This window comes from Diceros bicornis, chromosome 15 (assembly GCF_020826845.1).
Source record: "Diceros bicornis minor isolate mBicDic1 chromosome 15, mDicBic1.mat.cur, whole genome shotgun sequence".
Taxonomy (NCBI): Eukaryota; Metazoa; Chordata; class Mammalia; order Perissodactyla; family Rhinocerotidae; genus Diceros; species Diceros bicornis.
Window position 1 is genome coordinate 67,500,411 of NC_080754.1, and position 15,542 is coordinate 67,515,952.

The 15,542-nt window shown below is 38.6% G+C and overlaps 1 long non-coding RNA gene across 1 annotated transcript; it reads left to right on the forward strand.

Annotated features, from left to right (window-relative positions):
• Positions 1 to 2,132: 2,132 nt before the first annotated feature.
• LOC131415040 (uncharacterized) lies at positions 2,133 to 9,931 on the forward strand. Its single transcript, XR_009222314.1, has 3 exons — positions 2,133 to 2,154; positions 2,251 to 2,616; positions 9,917 to 9,931. It is a non-coding gene; the product is annotated as an uncharacterized LOC131415040 (long non-coding RNA).
• The last annotated feature ends 5,611 nt before the right edge of the window (positions 9,932 to 15,542 follow it).

Genomic DNA, 15,542 nt, shown 5'->3' on the forward strand with positions numbered 1-15,542 from the left:
GCTAACTTTCGATGCCAATCTTCCTCTTTTTGCTGAGGAAGATTGGCCCTGGGTTAACATCTGTGCCCATCTTCCTCTACTTTATATTGGATGTTACCACAGCATGGCTTGACAAGCGGTGCATCAATGCGCGCCAGGATCTGATCATGTGAACCTGGGATCGCTGCAGCGGAGCGCGTGCACTTACCTGCTGTGCCACAGGGCTGGCCCTTCTCTTTATTTCTAAAGCTGAAATGTTTAAATCATTCTCTGGGCTAGTTGGAGTTTCCATAAAATGAAAATATACATTCCAGAAAAATCCTTAACTTTCCAGAATAATCCTTAATATATTATGGTAAACACCTTGGCAAAATGTCACTGATTTTCAATGTCAGTGCCTCCACAAGGGTATCCTTGCATTGTCTCCCCTCCCAACCCCCTCTCACTGTGCCCCTCCCCAGGCTCATGGGGTCAAAGTGTTTACTGAGCACTAAGAATGATCAGAATCTGAGGGAGACTTCAAGGATGACTCAGCCATGTTTTCTGACCCCAACCATCTCTCTCCATCTCTCCTTTAACCTCTATTTTTCTTATTCTGGTTTCTAATTTAGTTGTTTACTTGTCTTGTGAATTGATGTTTTGTGGTTTATAATTACCATGTAAATTCATATTACTTTTTGCCTTAGAGTTTAGAAAGAACTTACATTAAACAAGGTTTTTTCCCAGCCCTTTGATGTGTCTAATATCTTCCAATGCAATTCAAGTGGCTTCTTGTTTTTATGTCTCCATCATTATTCCTTCAGAATTATGTTCATCCCACACTTTTGATCTGACCAATGCTGCTTTACTCTTTAAACTTGTCTATGCCGAGACTCACGTGAGGAATCCCTCAAGCACCATCAACTAGGCGACCCCACATTCCCACATCTGTTTCCTTGATTTGCTCCTAAATAAAGAGTTTCTTTTTTGTGTGTGTGAGCAAGATCAGCTCTCAGCTAACATCCATGCTAATCCTCCTCTTTTTCTTTTTCTGAGGAATACCATCTCTGAGCTAACATCTATTGCCAATCCTCCTCCTTTTTTTTCTCCCCAAAGCTCCAGTAGATAGTTGTATGTCATAGTTGCACATCCTTCTAGGTGCTGTATGTGGGATGCAGCCTCAGCATGGCCAGAGAAGCGGTACGTCAGTGCACGCCCGGGATCCGAATCCGGGCTGCCAGTAGCTGAGCTTGCGCACTTTAGCGCTAAGCCACGAGGCTGGCCCAAGATGTTTCTGAAAATAATAATAAATTGTATAAAAAGCACTATCACAGATACCTTCAAGAGAACAAATGGAAAAGAATATTCAATTCCTCAGATAGGTTTGCAATCAAATGAGACATTGAGGGAACCAGGGGGCACTGATCAGAGCAGGATCCTAAGAGAAGAGTTTTTTAAATCAATTTCAAATGAGGTTAAAACTGGAATGAGATAGTATTTTACCAGTTAGCTGAAATCATACGCATTTTTCTGACCTTTGAGAGTTTATTTGCATATAAACTGTACATGTGGGGTAAGAGAAGGCTGATATTGTTTAATTTCTTTTTATTATTCAGCACTTTGTAATAGATGCGGCTATTCACAATTAATAAATATCATAAAGTGGAGAGACCCAACTTTCAACTGCCTGATATTATCAATTCTTACACAAAGCTAGAGTTTTAAAGATCAAATTTCATTCTAGTTACCTGTCAACTAGTCCATTTATATCAGAAAGATGCTGAGTTTTAGGAAAATACTTCAAAACACAAATTTTATATGTAATTTCAAAAGCAAAAACTTAGTTAAAAACTGGGTGGTAACCCGTTTTGCTACCATATATTAATGTTTAGCATGGGAGCAAACATTTTTTGAGACTATAATTCATATTTGCCTGTTTGTATATTGTAGAATGTTAAAGGATTTACAGTTTTAATCGTATTTCAAATACCAGAGAATAAAAAACAGAATTGTTTCAGTTTTATGAAATAGTTTTTTAGACATAGCAGATTTTCACAGCATATTACTTGAAAATAAAATAATCAGTTAGTGAGGTTTAAGCAATGTGGTTTTATTTTAAACTTGTTCCTTCCATAGGAGCATCAATAAAAGCCCTCCAGGAGTAGTTGTCTCTCTTTCCCTCCACATGAGCACCAGGTGCGTTTGCTTTAAGCATCAGACTCTCAGGCAACACCATAGCCCTCAACTCCGTTTAGTTGAGAAAAGGCTTTATGAGTCGTGTGTTTTTTCTAGGGGTATGGAGCTCCCAGACTTATTAACTACAGAGAGAGAGTAAGAGTCAGAACACATTCAATAAACTCCAGTGTGCTCAGGTGAGAGGATAGGTGCCTGAACTCACATCTGAAGAAGAACTTAGAGGATGCTTTCTCACTCTGCTTCGTGCCCCTGACTAAGCAGTCCTGGACATCCCCGTTACGGCCACGGAATAACACAGGCAGCCTTGATGGACCAGAAATCCTCCTATGTCCATCATTTGTACAAAGCAAACTGGCTTAAGACCTCTCGTTTCCTGCTGTAGTGGTAATTTACAGACATACAGAACTGCCATCTAGTGACTAAGAAGAAAACAGCAAGGTGCTTTACATGGAAAATGAAATTGTGAGTTTTTTAAAAAAGAACAGTGAAGCACTAAAGTTGGTAAAGTTGACACAAAGTTGACACAATGTGGCACAACAAAGTTATAATAAAACTGAAAAATGTGTAGGAGAAGTAATCAGTTGTTCTCTATGCCTCTAAAATATGACTTGACATTTGACTCATAAACAGTATAGTTTAAATATAATAGGATAACTTTGGAAGTAAACTTCTCATCTCATCTCATCCAATGATGTTGGCAGGAGCCGGTATTAAATAGCCAGATGGTGAGTACCCATGTTGAAGTACCATTTTTATCACAGTGGAGAGAATAGAGGCATAAAACCCAACAGACTGATGTTCAGATCTTCCCTCTCACCCTTGATCAATTTTGTGAACATGGTCTTATTTTGTTTGTGAGGAAGATCAGCCCTGTGCTAACATCTGCAAATCCTCATCTTTTTTTGCTGAGGAAGACTGGCCCTGGGCTAACATCCATGCCCATCTTCCTCCACTTTATACGGGATGCCACCACAGCATGCCTTGCCAAGCGGTGCGTTGGCGCACGCCCAGGATCCGAACCGGCAAACTCCAGGCCGGTGCATCGGAGCGAGCACACTTAACCGCTTGCGCCACCGGGCAGGCCGCTATACATGGTTTTCTTTATCAGTTAAATATGAATTGTAATAGTTACTTTAAAGGATTACTGTAAGAATTGCATGAGGTAATACAGTAAAGGAACCGGTGTAGAGTAATAGTTAATTCTCCTGCCCTGTCTCTCTTCTATGAAACATGCACAAATCATCTAAGAAGAGAACTTGTCTATACAATAAACTTATGACAAAGATTCAATGGTTCCAGAAGTAAGGGCCACCATTGTTGAGGGCTTAACCTCAACTGCTTCCAAATACTGTTAACTCTCAATTAATTTTATGTATTTTGTGTCTTCCAGACACTTCACTGGCTAGAAGGAAATGAGAAGGTGTGAAATTTAAATTGATGTATTTCACCCTTGAATGTCCAAGCTGTAAAATCAGGTGTTTTAAATCACCTAGTTCATCAGGTTTTCTGCTTATTATTATATATTTTACCATGGTTCACAGCCCGAGAAAAATAGAAAATCATTATAATTTTACACACCTGAATATATATCTTGACTATTACAGCTGGAATCTTAATATATAGAACAATGTTGTACATGCTTTGTCCTTGTTGATAGTACAGAATACTTTTGTCCAGGTTTTCTTTGGCATTATCATATACAATGAAGAACTCAGTAATATATGCCCTGGAGATAAGGATTTAGAAAAATCTAACATACTATCCTAGTCATGCCACAAAATATGCTATAAAAATAATGAGAGGATATTTTGAAGGCATTATTTTTCTTAATTATTTCCAACTTTATGTCCCTTTACCTGTTTTTAATCATTCTGCATCTTATTCACTATTGGCTAATCATCTCACAGTAATTAAATAACCCTCAGCTGAGTCCACATGCCTCTTCAAGTGCCCCAGCCTGATGTCGGTCTCAGCTCTGACAAAAGAAGCTGGGAAAACCTGTTTTGTGGCACTATTCTCAAGGATATCTTTACTCTTACAATAATAGCTATATTTTTGAAAGGCACCAGTGGATTATAAAATCAAGTACTCGACCCATGTTGTATCCTCATTTTCCCTCCAGGGGGAGCACAACTTTCATGTGTAATGCAGGGCTGCTGCTTTATTGTTTCCTTTCAAGATATTTTATTACTTGTAAAACATGTCGATGTAAATAATCCATAATCAATCTATAAATCAAAATTAGGGTGAGTTTATTATGAACTAACTTTTGAGGACCATGGCCCTGGGCCTTCCTTCCCTAAAGAAGGAAGGGCACCAAAGAAGTGGAGAGTACAGAGTGGTTATATACCATCAAAGAGCATGTATCACATAGGATTGTAATGTAACTTTTACAATAACCACAAGATCGCCCTGCCAGTTTGCCCTGCTAGAATAGCTATTGATGGACACAGCAGGGAGCAGGTCTGCTGTCTCGATGGATGTGGCTGGTGTCAGGTCTGTTGTCTGGAGCTGGGCGGTCACAGGATGAATGCAGCAGTAAAATCCCAGCCTAGGGAGAAATGCTTATCCTTAAGGCAATGCCAATGAGGTGGAAGCTGCATTCTTATCTTAAGGGCATTTATTCTTCTCTTGGAGACATGGCAAAGCAGATACAGAATGCAGGCGACAAGACCTTTTGGAAAAACAAACTCAGGCCGAGTTAGATTTACTCCAAATCGCTTCCTCATATGCTCCAATATATCTTATTGCTTGCCATTTATTTATCAAGCTCAGGGCGTGTCTTTCAAACAGAAATCATCGAGAATAGCATGAAGTAGTCACTTACCTACAGATGTCACTGTGGTAACAGAATATTAACAAGTAGCTTTCAAATATAACCATTTTCCCAAATATTGTATTTCACTGAGTTAATCAAAAAGGCATTCTTCTGTCTTATACTCAGAAATCTCAACTCTGAACTTAACACTAGATGTAGCCAATTTTGAATAAAGACCTTTAACATCAAAGCCGACCTATAGATCTTGTTAAAGCAAATCCAAACTTGGGAACACTTTTGTTTTCAGTCACATGTAAATCCTCTCAAACTCAAAATAGGGTCCCGGCTTTGTGCAGATGGAGAAAAGCTTCTGTTCCTCTTTTTCTATTCAGATAGTGCAGGGAAGAGCCCAAAAGATCTCCTGGTGGAACACGAACAGTTCTTTACATTACAAATGCAGGCAGTGTTTCCTAGCTTCTTTTCTATAGGCCGAGACATGCTGACCTGCCCAGAGGAGCAAACTTCTGGGCTCCAACAGTAAATAAGACCATGTGCAGTTTACCACAACAATGAACTACAAAGATGTATCAGGAAATATTTTGAACACCAACACCTAAGCTTTCAGTTTCCCTCTGTCTAATTCCATGGCTACCTGAACTGAATTCATTCTCCATCCCCATCCCTTTCATGATAGTTTTTATCTCCTTAAATCAGCATGTTATAACATCTAAGAGAAATTTATCAAAACACTTTCTTCAAAATAGCTAACTGAAATATAAGAGTTGTAGAGGGTCAAGATTTTAAGATGAATGTGATGTACAGAGTAACTGTGCTACAAAATAAAAAGAAAATAAATGAGAACAATAAGGAAGAAAAAAATGATAAGGAGAAGGAATATAACAGAGAGTAAAAGTAAGAAAGAGAGAAAAAAGAAGAAAGAAGGTGTAGGAAAGAGAAAGAGTCAGGAGAAGCATGAGAAATGGCAAAAAGGGGCACGAGCAGAGGGAAGACACCATGTTCAGAGGGAATGACAAGTGAACTGGCTTCTGACCAGGGCTCATGTCTAGAGTCACTGGCCTGCATTTGAGAACTCCACTCGGTTCTAACATCCACAGAATGACCACTCCTCATGCAAACTCTGATGACACTGATTACCAGCGCTGTCTTCTCCCGGGACCTGCTGGAGCTTTGGGAACTGCCTCTGTCAGCAGCTCTGGGACTGACAGAATCCCCATTAAATACTCATAAACTAGGATGGTGGTGTTTTTTTTAATTACTTTTTTTTAAAAATTTTATTTATTTATTTTTTCCCCCAAAGCCCCAGTAGATAGTTGTATGTGATAGCTGCACATCCTTCTAGTTGCTGTATGTGGGACGTGGCCTCAGCATGGCTGGAGAAGCGGTGTGTCGGTTTGCGCCTGGGATCCGAACCAGGGCCGCCAGCAGCGGAGCACGTGCACCTAACTGTTAAGCCACGGGGTCGGCCCACAATGGTTGTTTTGAAAGAGTAACCCAGTAAGAGCTCTCTCAAGGGTACATTTAATCCTGCCAACTCCTTCACTCACCCATCTGAAGAATTAAGAAACTAAACTTTTTTTTTTAATTACTGTGAAGAAAAGTAAGACAAAACTTTTCTGGCAAAATTTTAAATGTTCCATCTGCTTTGAAGTTACCTCACAAAATTCTGAGCATAATCTAAAATTCTGGGCTCCCTACAGTTCCAAACATGTTTCAGAAATGATCTCTTTATCATCACAACGTAAGCCTATGCCTTATAAAACAAAATAAACTTGGATGAGTTTTATCTTGTAGAGAGAAGGCAGCAAGAAAAAGTAGGATGTGCCTTTCTACTATGAAGGAAAATAAATAAAATCATCAAAATATACAAAATATGCCTCTAAAACTGAATGAAACGGTCTCTAAAGAGTTTTACATTTTAAGTAAAAATGCACCTATATGAAATTATACATCAGTTTGTCTAAAATCTATTCCACTTAATAGAAGAATTCATTCAGTTTCATTTAAATAGCATGACTTATGATTAGCTGCATAATAAGTGGTAGATATTTTAATTCTGATATACCATGTACTTCCACCAATGAAGGTGGACTTAAACTTGTAATTTTCCTAAAAGGGGCCAACCAGATGTTTTGCTTATTTGATTATTTAATAGTATGGATCTGCTCCTCATTGCCAACGAAGGATGTCTACACATAGGCTTTAGCTTGCATATGTAATGGGAAATGCAGACTGAGTTTACAAAAAGAAAAATTGAAAATGCAGCATTGTCTTTAGGAGATGTGGTCAATCTGTTCAAGAACATTTTCTCCCTTGGTCAAGTGAGAAGCTGAGAGAGAATGCTGTCGGCCTCTTCCTTGGCCCCTTATAGAATTCTGCGTTACCTCAATTGAACGTGTCCTAAAGTGTTTGAACTAAACTCGGATATGAGTCGATGATACTGTATTTGCATTACATCACACAGAATCTCTTTCATTAGGCACCATTCAAACACTTTTTGGGACATTAGAGGCCAGAAAAGTATTGCTTCTCTGAGAGACTGTTGCTTTTAATCTCATGGACATGAGATGATACAGAATTGTTCCCATTTCCCTTTCTACTTGAAACCTGAGGGATACATTTCCAACTACCTTTAAAAACTGCAGGTCCTTCTGAAACACATTTCAGTGCACTGGCTTACTTCAGCTTCATTTCATTGTTCCATCCTAAATTCCTTTCAGTTTGATCTATTTTCCTTTGTAATACTTTTGTATACCTAGATATTTAAAAGCTGCTCAAATCTATATTGGAGAAATGTTGGGTTATAGTTCTTTCAGACAGCATGTAAACCCAATTTTTAGGGTTTCTACACAAAAAGTTTCTGCCGTGTTTCTACCAGCTCTCCTTCTATATTTTTTCCTCCAGGATTTCCTCTGACAAAATTGCCTTTCTAAAAGCCAGTCCTCTGTTCATTCTCTTGGCCAGTCACATTTTCATAGAAAGATAAAGGACTGGATTTTCCAAAGATGCAACAAGAATGATCAAGTCCTGATCCACACCTAGATATGCTGTTCCTGTTCTCCAAGAATTTTAAAACTAAAGTTAATTATCTCTTTCATTTTATCTAAATCTATTAAGTAACCTTGGCACTGAGCCCCTAAACTGGTCCACAGGCTACTTCAGGAGACACAAAACTCTCTCTCAAATGCTTGCATTCATGTGCTTAGTAGGTATTTTATTTATTTAGATCTTATGCCACAAAAGAGATTCATTTATTCACTCAAATACTTAAGTATACACTATGTGCCCAAAGGTCTTGAAATGTTGGCAGTCTGCAAGGAAAACAGATATATATGACCAGATAAATTACACTACAGAAATAATTTGAATGAAAGAGATATGAATAAACTGCCGTGGGACTCCAGGAAAAGAACCACGATGGGGAGTGGACAGGGTTTGTACCATCTAAGTAAAGGAAAATGAAGATAGAGAACATAAAAAGAAAACAAGATAAACGAAAAGATTTTCTTCTTCTTAATGTTTCTGCCACCAACTTTTGGAGCACACTGCTTGCTGATGTCCTTTCTAGCCAATCTTATCCTTCAGCAGGCTTCTATAGACTTCAAAAATTCGATTGTACCAAGCTGGGTTTCTCCGTGGAGTCAATGCCAACTATGTAGGGAGTCAGGAGGGGAGCAAAAGATTCACAGGACTCTGCAGGCCTTCTGCAGCTCACTGGTGGGGAGGGGCACCGAGGCTTCACCTTGGCCTCTGTCTCCAAGTTCACAGAAAGGAGGGTCCGTTCCTTCCTTGATATATGAAGGTGGAGATAAGCATCTTTCTCAGACGGGATTATAGAAAAATTAAAGTGAGAACCATGAAAAAGGCAGAAGAGGTAGCACCATGAATCTGAAGAAACTGGACATGTGAATTAGTAACCAATAGGAAGAAGAGCTGAAGACAAAAAAAAGGCAAAAAGCAAGTTCTCAGTTTTCTAAGATGGAAATGCAAGTCTTTCTTCTTCAAAAAGAAAAAAGTCATTGAACCTTTTCCTTTAAAATAAAATTGAAAGGGGTCACATGTTGCAAATAATGGTTTTAACCATGATGTCATTACACAATAATGTGTAGCAATCAGTTGTTAAGTGCACTGCAAATAGTTCATTACTTAATAATTATGTTATCAAAGTTTGCAATTGATATATATATTTTAGTAAATAGTAGACTGTGTGCAAAGTTGTCACTATATTACTGATAGTGTCACTCTTACAACTGAAAACATGACTAGGAGAGAGAAGGTGGTGTGACCTCAGATTGCTAGAGTCACAGCAAGAAAAGTCAAGAAAGTGTCATCAAGTCATTTGGACAAAATGATGTTATACAGCTGTTGGGTTTATAACAGATCTACTTGAGAAAAACAAGTCACTACATTAAATTATTTTCTAGTTACCTCCATCACCCTCTCCAAGAACACATATTTTAAAATGAGACAATATATTACATGAAAAATTACTTGCTCTGTCATTTTGAAAACTACATCAAATAATGAAGAAAAAACTAGGTTACAAACATCCTGTTATCAATTCCAACTACCATCCTTTACCAAACTAAAACTCTAATTATCACTAATTAACTTTCAATCTAGATCTCCTCCAGTATACAAAATCAATAACTTAAAATGTTTGATAACTTTTTTTAAATTGCCCTAAAATTTTAGAGGATAATATAAATATATCTCTTGGAAAAGTTGAGAAAGATAAAGACACTAGGAAAGGAAATGATGAAAATATTACCCTAATCAATGATGTAAAACACAAGATATGAACAACTGTTAAAAAGAATTCTCTGTGAAATTGATCAATTCTACTATCTCTACATCTGGCTATTTCCTATCAGTAATTTGATTCATAAACAAATAGAATAGTGTATTTCATGGGATCAATTCTTCTAGTTGTGTGCTTTTCCTTTTAAAACTTCATATGCTTTTATGTGCTTGCTTTATTTTCAGGTGGTGTCACATTAGAACACCCTCATCTCTGAATATCTTTGCATTAAGGGACTCTACCTTTGCCCTTGATCAACTGTACTCAGTGTTATGATAAACTCAGAGACCTACATGGAACAATGTTTCCTACGTCTTATCTCCCATGAGTTGTTCATGTCAGGGAGTATAGTCCACCAAGTAAACACTAAGCAGTGTCTGAAAAGCATCGGATACTAAAAGGAGGACATGCAGGGCTGGGTGTGGGCCCCCATTCAGTGCCTAAGTGCAAAGAAGAAAGAGATAAATGCATCCCTCCAGAGACTGGGATAAAAACAGGAGATTATGAGCACGAGGCTCCCTCTGAAGGCCTTTAAGCTGGGACCTGGAATAAAACTGTATACACTGTGGAATATTGTTGGTTTTACAGGGAACTCATGAGGAAGATAGGACATGAAATAATGATAATTAAAATAACAGCAGCAAACACTTCTACTGAAGCAGACACTGCACTCTGAATGTTAATTCTGTGCTTGAACATACATGAACTCCCATAACCCTCAAAATATCCCGACGTAGTAGATGTTGTTCTTCTCTTCATTTTATAGATGAAGAGACTGGGTACAGTGGCTAGAAAACTCAGCCAGGTTACAAAGCTGATACATGGCCGAGCCCAAGCTCAGTGCTCTTATGTTATGCTCTTTTACTACAACTCCAAGTTAAGTCTCTAATGACTATCTTTCTTTCTATAATCCAGTGGGGGAAAAATCAAAATTCTTAACTCTAACACCCATGTTATCATTTAGGAAATGTTAGTGAGGAAGAGATTTATGAATAGTAAGAATGCCCTTCTATTTACTCTTCACTTATAGATCAGACATCAATATTCCTGATCAGTCCACCAAGAAGAAACTGGGACATTATTATGCCAAAAAGAAGAAAAAACAAGGAATAAAACAACCAAATTCCTTTAAACATCATTACACAAATGTGATTCTTAATTCCATATGACAAATATAAAGTGCTTTCCTGGTTTGGGGCTCAATATAAAGCTGATGTTAATATCATCTTATCTTCCCAGCCAATAACACAAAATACTTTAAGACAACAAAAGGGAGAAAGACAAAAAACAACCCAACAGAAAAATAAATATTACATCTGAACGCTGTACAATTTTTTAAAGATTACTTAAGTGTTAGATTTAGTAAAATTTGTATCTCTATGTTGCCTTTCCCAGTTATCTCTGAAGGTAAAGAAAAGGACTAAGAAAAGCACAACGAAGCCAGTTAGGGAAGCGAGTCAGCAGGAAGAGGTGAGGTGGCCGCCCCTCTGCAGACGACAGACAGAAATCTCCCCTGGGAGCCGTCTCAGGCCTCACAAGATGTGGAGCTTTGACCTCGGGCAGTGGCTACAGCTGGACACCAGCAGCAGTGCTTCTCAGACTTCAGTCTACACGATAATAACTGGACAAGTCCAGTGTCCCTTCCCCGGAATTCTAACTCAGCAGCTTTCAAGTTGGGACACGAGAATTTTCCATTTAAGAAGCCTAAGATTGATTTTCCTTGAGTTATTGGCAGATTATGACCAAAGGCATACCTTGAAGAGAAGCACAAACTCACTACCCAGTATGCACTGCACAGATACTTTGTGTCACACACTCTCAGAACATTCCCTGCTCCAGGGGTCCCACCTGCTTCAGCATCCTAGGGTCTGTGTTCTTCATCAGGAGGTTCCGATGGTGGCAAAACAGACAGGACTCACCTGAGAAACTGCCCTTCTGTGTAATTCAGTGAGTGCGTGTGCTGCCTGCAGCCCAGGTGTAAAGTGGGTCTTGCTATATTTAAAAATAAATTTCTTTTTAATTTTATTGAGGTCATATGGCTTATAACTGTGTAAATTTCAGGCGTACATTACTATATTTCAGTTCTGTATAGACTGGATCATGTTCCCCACCAATAGTCTTGTTTTCATCTGTCACCATACATATGTGCCCCTTTACACCTTTCCCTCTTTCCCTCTGGTAACTACAATCTGTACTCCTTATCTATGTGTTTGTTTATTTTCCAAATATGAGTGAAATCAATCAGTATTTTTCTTTGTCTATCTGACTCGTTTCACTTAGTATAATACCCTCAATGTCCATCCATACTGTCACAAATGGCATGATGTTGTCTTCTTTATGGCTGAGTAGTATTCCATGGTATATATGTATATATATCACATCTTTATTCATTCATCCATTGATAAGTACTTGAGTTGCTTCCCAATGTTGGCTATTGTGAATAATGCTGTGAAGAACATAGGGGCGCATACATTTTTTGAATTACTGGCTTCATATTCTTCAGATAAATATCCAGAGGTAGAATAGCTGGATCTTATGGTATTTTTATTTTTAATTTTTTGAGTAATCTCCATCCTTTTTTCCATTGTGGCTGCAGCAGTTTGTATTCCCACCAGCAATGTATGAGGGTTCCCTTTTCTCCACATCCTTTTCAACATTTATTATTTCTTGCCTTTTTAATTATAGCCATTCTGATGGGTGTGACGTGATATCTCATTGTAGTTTTGATTTGCATTGCCCTAATAATTAGTGATGTTGAACATCTTTCATGTGCCTGTTGGCCATCTGTATAACTTCTTTGGAAAAATGTCTTTTCATATCTTCTGCTCATGTTTTGATCAGGTCGTTCATTTTTTTGTTGTGGAGTTGTTTGTGTTCATTATATATTTTGGAAATTAACCCCTTGTCAGATATATGATTTGCAAATATTTTCTCCCAGTTGTTAGGTTGTCTTTTCATTTTGTTGACAGTTTCCTTTGCTGTGCAGAAACTTTTTAGTCTGATGCAGTCCCACTTCCTTATTTTTTCTTTTGTTTCCTTTGCCTGACAAGAGACAAAGACAGACATTACATAAGGATAAAAGGGACATTTCACCAAGAAGACATAATACATTAATATACATGCACCTAACACAGGAGCAACAAACTATATAAAGCAACTATTATCAGACTTAAAGGGAAAAATTGACAGCAACACAATAATTGTATGGGACTTCAACACCCCACCCACATCAATGGATTGATCATCCACACAGAAAGTCAACAAGGAAACAGTGGCCTTATATGAAACATCAGACCAGATGGTCTTAATAGATATATATAGAACATTTCATCCTAAAACAGCAGAATACACATTCTTCTCAAGTTCACATGGAACATTATCAAAGATAGAAATACGTTGGGAAACAAAGCAAGCCTCAATATTTCTAAGAAGACTGAAATCATATCACGCATTTTTCTGACCACAAGTGTATGAAACTAGAAATCAACTAGAAGAAAAAATTGGAAAAGTCACAAATATTTGGACAGTAAACCACATGCTACTGAACAACTATTGGATCAATGAATAAGTCAAAGGAGAATTCAAAATATACCTAGAGACAAATGAAAATGAAAAACAACATATGAAAACATATGGGATGCAACAAAAGTAGTACTAAGAGTGAAATTTATAGCAATACAAGCCTACCTCAAGGAATGAGAAAAAGCCCAAATAAACAATCTAACACAGTATCTAAAAGAACTAGAAAAAGAAGAATAAACAAAGCCTAAAGTCAGTAGAAGGACAGAAATAAAAATCAGAGCAGAAATAGATGAAAGAGAGGCTAGAAAAAGAACAGAAAAGTTCAATGAAACTAAGAGCTGATTCTTTGAGACGATAAGTCTCTTTCTTTAGAGGTAGAGATGGCATGTGGGCCGAGATTATAAGATCAGAAAATCCAGACACTCAATCGGAGATCTCCCTGAACTTTAAGCATCTTTTAAGCAATTTCTTAGCATCTTTACTACATTCAAATATGCTGTCCCTTTAACATCTGTTTGAATACGTGTGGCAAAGTCAAAGGACAGCGTATACTAGGCAGCACAGGATGATAATAGCTTCCCTGCCTTCAACAACAAAAGGTCCAGGAAACCGAGTTATCTTGGGTCCAAGTTGGGAAGTGCTTTGGAGAAATATAGTGAAAAAGTAAATAAACCAGACAAGAATAAAAGAATTGGACAGGGATCTGCTGGCAAAGAAAACTTTTCCCAGCTACAGGCCAATAGAATCTGGACAGAATGAGACGGCTCACAACTACACCTGGCACCAGGGAGTAAAGTGGAAATCTCACAAGGGAGGCCACTTTGAGGCCTATAAACACCTTGCAAAGCTACTCATTAGGGTTTCAGAACAACAACATGTTTAGGGTGTGTGTGCTCAATATCCGCATGTCCCGGGTTCTCCTCGTGATATTTTCCTTACCTATATGTAGATTCCGCTAAACCTTTGTGGATTATAAAGCAAAGCGAAGAGAGTAAGAGTGTGGCAGAGGTAAAGAGCAAATTAAAAGCAAAAAACATACTGTAGTCATCACGTTGAGACTATAAAGTAAACTGAATTAACTGATGGACAGGAGATGCTCTTTCTGTAATTTTTTTTAATAAATTAAGAAATTCATAAAATATTCTTCAGCATTGACGGTAATATACAACGCATAGATGAGTTAGTTCAAGCTTTACCTTCAGGGACAGTCATTGACCCTCATAGAGAATTCAGATTCCAGGGGTCAGCTAGTCTTGTATCAGAAAGTGTCACATTTCAGACCTGGCTGTGCGTTTCAGCTATTCACATCTCTTTAAGCTGTTTAGTCATATCTAGGGCCGGCCCCATGGCTTAGCGGTTGGGTGCACGCGCTCCGCTGCTGGCGGCCCGGGTTCGGATCCCGGGTGCGCACCGACGCGCCACTTCTCTGGCCACGCTGAGGCCGTGTCCCACATGCAGCAGCTGGAAGGATGTGCAACTATGACATACAGCTATCTACTGGGGTTTTGAAGGGGAAAAAATAAATAAATAAAATCTTTAAGCTAGTCATATCTTGATAAGCACCACAGGCTTTGCTACTTAGCTTACTGAATATCAGAAATAGCTTTTCATTGGTGAAATGAGTGGTTCGTTTAATTAGCATGAATTTAGAAATGAGCTCTCATTGGTGAAACTGAAGGGATTCTGTATATGTGGATTGGCCAAAACATCAGAGAATATCCTCATACTTAGAGGAAGAAGGTAAGAGTCGGGCAAGCGAGGATGTCAGGTGTGATGTCCTGACAGTGCTGCGCCAGCTGCTGGTTTAGGAAAATGTCTCCCTGCCTGTTGCCAGCCATTAGGCACAGGATCTTGCCTCCTTCATATCTGTATCATGTGAACCTTTCATGGAAGGTGTAGCCGGGCATCTATCCGGGTAGCAAGCTGCACATCACCTGATGAATGGACTCTTGCCTAGAGCGCTTCATCATCCTAATACAATGCCACTCAGTCTTGGACATCTCTGCCTCCATGTAAAACAGGCGGCACCAACAGCCAAAGGGATAAATGGTTTCACTTAGGATTCCACGTTCAGCCCAATACAATGTATGCTATAAGCACTCTATACAACCCCATGTAAACTATATATATATGGAAAGTTCAGTTGGTCCTCCAGGCTTTCAGCCACATCCCAGGGCTCTCACACATTACAGTGCTGTGATGTAATCTCAAAACCTCTCCTTCACCTCATGGCTCCAGTAGCAGAAAATAAGGAAAACACAATTTCTTTCATGGCTTTTTAGTGTCTAC